Raw genomic sequence first — 7,920 nt, 5'->3', positions numbered from 1 at the left:
CCAAAGCCGCGCTCTGAGGGCGGCGGGGGAGGCTGGAGACCCTCCGCGGGACCTGTGCGGGAGGGGGAGCGGCCGTCACAGGCGGCGGGCAGGGCGGCGGGATAGAGGCGGGGTCGCCCGGTCCCCGCGTGTCCCCCGTCCCGGTCCCCGTCTGTCCCCGTCCCCGTCCCACAGGTGCCGCCGAGCCGCGGGGGCCCCCGGGCGGCCTGCACGTCGCGGCCCGGCCGGCAGGAGGAAGGAAGAGGAAGTGAGAGCGGCGGCGGGGAGCCGGCGGCGCCCCGGCATGGGATAGCGCCGGCACTGCGCTCCGGGGACGAGGAGGAGGAGGAGGAAGGAGGAAGGGGAAGGGGTCTGTCTGGCCCCGCTGCCCGCCGCTGGAGGGAGGTAGGCGGCTGGGGGCTGCCCGGCTCCGTCCCCGTCCCCCCCCTCCCCGGTGCTGGGAGGCGAGGGGCGCGGGGGGGTCGGAGCTGGCAGCAAGTGCGGCCCCAAGGGCTCGCCCCCAGCCCTCCTTCCCCCTCTTTCTTGGGCACTCGGGGGGGTGGTGTCTGGGGGTGGTCCCCCTATCCCGGAGTTTGGGGTGCCGGCGGTGCTGAATGTGGCGAGGCGAGGTGGGCGGCGGATCCCAAGATCTGCAAGGCTTCATCCTGGAGTTTATTCTGAGCCTCTCTTGCCTTGCAGAGGTAACGCAACCGGCTGGCTGGCCCCCGAGCATGGTGTGGAGCAGATAGAGGAGCTCCCGAAAAATTACGGTGAGTGCGCCTCGCCCGAGGTGCGGTGGAGGTGGTGGAGGTGGAGGTGGTGGTGGTGGTGGTGGTGGTGCTCACAGGGGAGCACCTCGCAACCTGCCGGAGCTCCGCGTGTGCGACAAGCCCGGCGAGATCCTGCCCAGCGGCAACAGCAGTGCAGGAAGCGTGCCGTGGGTTGATTGCTCCAGTGGAAACATGGTTGACTGTGAGCTGCCTGTCGCGGTACATTTACGGTGCAATTTCAGCAAGGGATGTTTTGAAGAGGGTTCGTAAGAAGAGGGTTCGTAAGCAGTTTTGCTCCTGCTGTTGTCCCTCGGCTGCCTGATTGCCTGCTGTTAAAATATTTATCTTTTGGGAAGAGGGGGAAATTGAGTAAGAACTGTCCGGCGCCCCGTCTTAGCGTCTGAGGACGTTTCCTCCTCTTCCTCTTAGCTCTCTCCTCCTTTGCCCTCAGATGCCCAAACACACGTGTGCCGTCGCATCCTCTGTTATATAATCTCTGTTGCATTTATGGATCATTCATTGTTCCTCCGTTCCATTCTTTCTGTGTCGTTCCTGTACGATTGAGTGACGTATGTGGCATGTTACACAGTGAAGAGAAATGCATTTTCATTTTTGCAAAGTTCTTTCAGTTAGAGCTGCAAGCGTGCTCTCTTTGAAGGCTCTCTTTCCTTAATTACCCCTTCCCCCCTCCTGTTTCTGAAGCTGTGTAAGTAGGTGGTAGACATCTAATCTGATGGCCGGTAACTAGATAAGGAAGGGTAACTAGATAAGGAAGAGGAAGAGCAGCGGTGTCTGTTTGCTGGCTTAAGTCCCTCCTGCGTGCTTGTCAGGAAAATATCCACAACTCACATTTCACACAGCTGTTGAAAGTCCGGCAGCAGCTTTAAAAATTCACCATTCAGCAAATAGATTAACATGGCTAAACAGCAGAAGGATGCAAAGCAAGTATAGGAAGCTACTGCTGTCAGTGTAAGTCTGTGGGTCCCAGCGTGTGTATGGGACCACTACGGGGTGTACCTGATGCCCAAGGGAGGTTGCAGAGGGGAAGTTGTTTTCCTTTTCTGTCTTGTAATCAGTCTGAAAGTCACTGTGCTGTCTTCTCTGCAGCTTGCAAATTAGGTGCAAATGTCATTGTCTGATTTTTTATTTTTTATAAAGAAAGGGGGAAAGGATAATGAGCAGGTTTATACCCTTACAGTTGTTTTTTTTTCTTCCTAACATTCTACGCATGCCAGGAAAAACTTAATAGATGTACTATTCAAGTAGCTTTTGAGTGAATAGGAAAAATTCTTCATATCTACTTATTCTGTAACAGTCTTACATGGTCACTGAGAGTATCTGTGATTCAGAAGTCATTATATAAAGAGATACCCTCACACCCTCTGTTCTTAAAAGCTAGTACTTCTGTTTTCTCACTGTTGAGATGCAACAGATTGCATGCACTTTCCTAAGAGAAGTGCTTTTATGCCCTTCGCCCTAGTATTAACCTAAAAAAAATTATGTAGAAGTTACACGGCATTATAAAGGTGTAACTGTTGGTGAAACACTGCTGTGTGTGCTGTACTTCCTGACAGCAATACTGTTCTGCAGCAAATTGCAGATCGAGAGTAATGTAGTGCTCCACCTTTCCTTCCGCCCTTTGTTTTTTTTTCTACCTAATAGAAACCCCTTTGATTTTAAGGTTTGGGCCCATAGACTTTTTTTCTCACAGTGTCCAGCCTATGAAGTGATGTTGGATTATGGTCTAATATTTTCCGTGTTGACACACAGACCGTGGAGCTTTCACGTTCACAGATAAGATGTGTGGCTTTCCTATTTTGATGCTTCGGATGGATTTGGCTGGGAGGTTTAATGGCTGTAGATTTAACCGTAACTGGGAAATGTTTCCACTGAGCTCTGCTAGCGCACCTGCATGCTAACAGGCAGTGCCCTCCTGTTCCAGTGGCAGGCTTCTTTTTTGATAGATTGCCAACCACAACTTTTCTAGTTGTGTGACTTTCAGATAAGGATTTGCTTGGGATGTTGAGGCCATCAGGTATAATTTTGATCTTTGCGTCTGACTTTGCTATCACTCTTTTTTTTTTTTTTTTTGTTAAAGTTTTCTAGAAGTAAATCATCTGTACAATTTAGCAGTTCTCTTTGTTGTGCTGTGGTGCAAACGTGCAGCATGCCCTTGCATTAAACATCTTTGTAGAAGGTAGTGGGATTTTGAGAACTACAAAACATCATACAGCATACTTAGAGAAGGCAAAAGTAATGTCTCTTCTGGTTTATTTGTCTGTGCAGCTCTGATGAGGTTTAGCAGGCTTTCTTTTCTGCTGCATCCCTGCACCATTGTGAAGGTCTGGCTTGAAGGAGAATGAGGCAGTCAGGTTTTCCTCCCTGCTCAGTCATTATCCTATTAAAAATTCTCAGATTCTGAAAGGACACTGTTTTATGGTCATGAAGTCAGTGTTGTTTGAACCCCTGTGATTAGGAATTAGAGCAGGACTGATAAGTGGCTTTAGCAACCATCAGGCCATCATTCAGTCATGTCTGTGCTGTATGTTTAAAAGATTTCCCTGCTTTGAATGATTTCTTTTTATTATTTTATTTTTTTTAAAAAAAAGGTTCTTGTATTCGTGGCAGGAGGAACCTGCCAAGTACACGTTGTTAAACTTGTGTCAATTTAACAGAGCAACTGTTTAAGGGATTTCAGATTATTTTCCTTCTACTTGAGTCAGTCACCTTCTTTTCTCCTTTTTTCCTCTCTCCAAATATAACACTGGAAAAGGAGAGAAAGAAACTAAAAGCAATTGGCAGAAGCCAGTGTGTTGGCAGGCATTTGATAGTACGGATCATAAGAGGTGATAATATATATGACGCTTACCATAAAATAAGCTGTATACTTCTGCTGTTACAGATTGGCATTTAAGAGCTGAATGGGAGAACAATCACAGAAATGCAGAGCTGTCTTTCAGTCCACGTTTTTGCATCAGTATACTTGTGAGGATTTGGTTCTGAGGTGTCACCTTTCATTATTGCAAGTGTCATGAGATGTGAAAAGCAGACCAAAGGGCAGGTCGCAGCCGAGTTTCCTTGTTTTTCTGATCACTCTCCGCATTTAAGAGGGTCGTTAACAGGAAGTATGTGCCACAGGGATAGCTAATGAATGCTCTTTCCTTTTCTCTCCCTTTCAGTTCTGACAGAGGTAAACTTCTCTGTTAGCGGCATATACTTAGGCAGGTGCTGCCTATGCGGTACCCATCAGTAGGCTACTACTTTTTCAAGCTGCTGAGTGGAGTGGTTAGTAAAGCATGGGGTTGTGGTTAGGAGCAAGGTGAACTGTGATTCATGTGGCACTTGTTTGCAAGCACTGGGAAATGCATCACTGCTTCTTCTCATGGCGGTTTTCCATGAAAAAAATTGTGAAAACAATTCCATGAAAACAATCTCTTGTTTTGGCTGTGCTAGGCTTGCTTTCAGTGCCTGCTAGGAGAGGAAGTTGGCTGTGGGAGCACGGAAGTGACGGGTGAGCTGTTTCTCTGTTCAGCATTAAACCATGCTGCCAGGAAGGCTCGAAGCCACTCCTGCTGGGGATGCCCCTAGTGAAGTGTGTTAGCCCATGTGCAAATGAGCTTGCTTTGGTATCTTTCTAGTCAGTGGCCTTTGGAGCTCTTTAGGAAGCTGAACATACTACTTGGAGACCTTATGCAAACGTGGCAAGTGACCTATTCTCACTGCTTTTGAGGACATGAGTATACTTCGCTTACTGATGCTTCTGCTCTGCCCCATTTACAGTAAAATAACACTGAAAAGCTCCACAGCAGCTAGCACAAGGGAGGGAGTGGGAACTATCAGTCAGTGCTGAGGGGAAATATTGCCCCTTTCAGGCTGACTTGATTTAAAGTGTTTGTGAAACAGCACATTCAGTAAAGTGGCTAAAGGGGAAAAAAAAGAAAAAAAAAAAAAAGAAAGAATTGTTCGCAAACGGATCTATTACAAAATCATAGCTGTGTATGTTCTTGACTTTTGTTTCTGCTTTCCTTCCTTTTCTTTTTTTCTTGATTTTATTTCTAAAAGTTAAACACTCCTTATCACTTCTTTCTGCATATTTCCCACCCCTACCTTGGTAGTTTATTCTTTTGGTCTTTGACATATTTACTTATCTATCCCAGCTTGCTGTTTTCACCAACTTTGTCTTGTCCTTAAATTTTCCCAGATATCCTCAATATTCCTATTCAGTTAACTAATTTTATTTAAAATTTGCAAGAAAAACTGTGGACTGCAATGTCTATCACCTCCAATGTTCTTTCAAAGTCTCTAGCTCCAATTCCCTAATTTATGGAAGCACATGAAGTGTAAAGCTCTATGAAATATCTTGTTGTCAGTAACTAAGTAGTTTTTTAGTAGCTGCATGAATACTAATACTATAAAATTGAATTCTTGTTGAGCTTGCTTCACCTGAAAGGGAGAATGGGTCACTGCTTCTAAGAGAACTTCACATTCTGGAGATGTGATGACTTTAAACTTGCACTCTTTAATAAAGCAGAAAATGCTTGCTTGAAGATGTTGTGATTTCTGAGAGCTTTTTGTAAATTTGTTCATACTTACATATACTCAAAATGTTCCATATGGACCTTTTTTCCTTAATGTGCGAAGCTGACAATTTGTAGATCAAACACATTAAACATTTTGACATTAGACAAAAGGAGGGATATGCAAGGTATTTCAGCAGGCACACATAATGTTGTCAGCCTGTTGACCTTCCAGCTTCAGTTAAAATTTTATCTAGTCTCAAGAACCATACATGACTGGTGCTGCTAAACAGTGTTTTCCTTACAGCTTGTTGTCAGCTTGGTGGGAAGAACTGGGGCTCCTAACCTGGTTTGTGAGAAACTTCCAAGAAGTTCAGTCTGTTAGAAACTTCCATGAGGTTGAGCATGTAGCTGTCTCCTTGTGATGATGTACATGCTGAAAGTAAAGTGTATCTTTTGTGTCTTTGCTGACTTGGAGCCTGTATCTGTTGCTTCTGATGTTGACTTGATCTTTCATGTAGTAACAGGATATGCATAAATGTTCTGACAATGGGAGAACGATCGTAGTTTTAAAATAATTTATTTAAAACAGTTTTTGCTGTGTTTTGGAGTGATGGAAAAAGGTTAGTAAAACCGATGTTTTGGTAAACTTCTACAAAATGTGGATGTTTCAACCTGTATTTCGAGGGATATAGAACTATCTTAGCAAACTATATATTTATAGTAAGCACATGAATTCTGATGCTTGCATTTGTAGTCAAAGTGAAAGCATTGCTGACTATTTTTCTTTCTCTTCTGCCAACGTGCATGGATTGTGTACTCCAGTAGAAGTGTCAGGTCTGTGTCGTTCTTGGCTAAGATGCTTCATGTGGATGGTTTAGGCTTTTGTCTGGCCAGACTGGCAACCTGCTGTATAGGCTGTTGAATCTTAATGGAGTAACTGCAGTGGGGGTGACTCTTTAAAATGCTGCTTCATATTTTGTGAGAGAATAATCTGTCAAGGTAGAGCAATGAGGAATTTATAAGTATTCACATAATACCCTCTGGCCAGATAATACAGTTGATTTGTACATTTCTCCTCTAATAATAATAAGAGAAAAATGGTTATGACACAGGTTGGTATAATACGATTTTTACTGTTAGTGCCAATGCATATATTTGTTACATTCCAAAGCAGTCTTTTCCATTGCTTTGCTTTCTGGAATACAATTGCACATTAGTTTTCATAGCAACAGTTGTGGCTTCATCTGGAAATTGAAACCTGGTAAGTGCTGGCTCAGTGCATGGACTTTTGGATAAACTCTTTTGCCAGCTCTGAGCCAAACCAACTAAAAAATAATTTCCTCAAACATAAGTACTGATCTTTACATTTTGGAAAGGATGTACCATTTGGTTGCTGGGCTTTTAAAATGTTGGAACATGGGCCTTTTTTTAGTTCTCCTCCTTCAAATTTGCTATTTTTTCCCCTTCAACCACCAGGGCACTCAGCTGTTGAAGTTGTACCCCCCATGGTTCAAGTGCATTCCTCCTATCAACCTTTTCACCCCACTTCCCAATATCCCTCTTTGAACATTCTGACATCCCTTCTGTTAACTAAACTCAAACAAAATTCAGGTCTGAATGTGGGGTCTAAGTCTGATCTCTATTTTGTGTAGGTCTATAAGCTCTTCTTCTATAGATACGCATACAAGTTTCTTGTTGCGTTTAATCTTCTTTTCATGAAAAAAAGGAGGGGGGGAGGCAGAAAATCAGAACAAATGAGAGCTTTCATTGGTCAGCATCAGACAGAACTTTTGGTGGCGGTTAGAGGAGGGGAAAAAAAGACCCAACCAACCAAAAAGCCTACAAAGCTGAAAGAAAATGTGAGGTCTTTCCCGCTTTAGACCACTTAATGTAATTTTAACCATATTTATGGCAAGCAATTAAAGACTTGATAGCTGATGCCTGGTCCAGAAAAGAAGGAGTAAGTATATGAAAAATAGCCCACATCTTGAACAAAAGTACCGGGGTGGTTTGTTTAAAATTGTAGCTTATGCTAGAAGTAGGTCAGACTTTTATGAGGTCTTTTTTTGTAAAGACTAATTTTCGTATTTTGCATTTAAAGTGATTTTTTTTACAGAAGTCCATTTGTGGAAAACAAGGTATACAATTTGGAAAGGGAAAAAATCATAACTTCTGCACTGTGCTGGTCTGAGCCTCTGCATTCTGGCATTCTTGTCTGATGATTTTGACTTAATGAATCGTTTGCATCTGTTCTTCCCTTTGTATAAAATGCTGGCAATTTCGGTCTGATTTGTTGGTTTTGCCTTAGTTTATAACATACACATAACTTTATAATGAGCTTTATAATAAGCAATGACCTAGGCTTTTATTTCTTGACCTACAAAAAATCAGCTATTTTTTCTTCAGCTACCATAGGAAGTTAGCTTATTGGAAAAGTGTGTGTTTGTTTCTAACAAGAGTTGGTGGCATTGCTCTGTGTTGGGATGTTCTGGAAGGCAGAGGTTTTGAAGACTCCATCCCCTGCAGCTTCAAATGAGTCAGAAAGTACTTTATGGTAAAGGGGATGCGTGCAGACAAAGATGGGAAGAAAATAATCTACATAATTTTAAATCCAAGTCGGAAGTTGAAGTTCTGTTTTAAAACAAATGCAT

The 7,920-nt window shown here is 43.6% G+C and overlaps 1 protein-coding gene across 8 annotated transcripts in view; it reads left to right on the top strand.

The window, feature by feature from the left end:
* The window catches only part of ELMO1 (engulfment and cell motility 1), a 317,584-nt gene continuing 309,664 nt past the window's right edge, over positions 1-7,920 (top strand). For 6 of the 8 annotated variants that reach the window (XM_084508945.1, XM_084508956.1, XM_084508952.1 and 3 more), the window contains exons 1-2: positions 2-384; positions 679-749. The gene's annotated coding sequence lies outside the window, so the exon portion shown is untranslated. Of the gene's footprint in view, positions 385-678; positions 750-7,920 lie in introns of all 8 variants that reach the window. The other 2 variants (XM_084508954.1, XM_084508947.1) reach the window with 2 other exon arrangements.

The sequence above is a fragment of the Aythya ferina genome, assembly GCF_964211825.1.
Source record: "Aythya ferina genome assembly, chromosome: 2".
Lineage (NCBI taxonomy): Eukaryota > Metazoa > Chordata > Aves > Anseriformes > Anatidae > Aythya > Aythya ferina.
The sequence above is the reverse complement of the archived record's forward strand: the minus strand, read 5'-3'. Positions and strand labels throughout refer to the sequence as shown.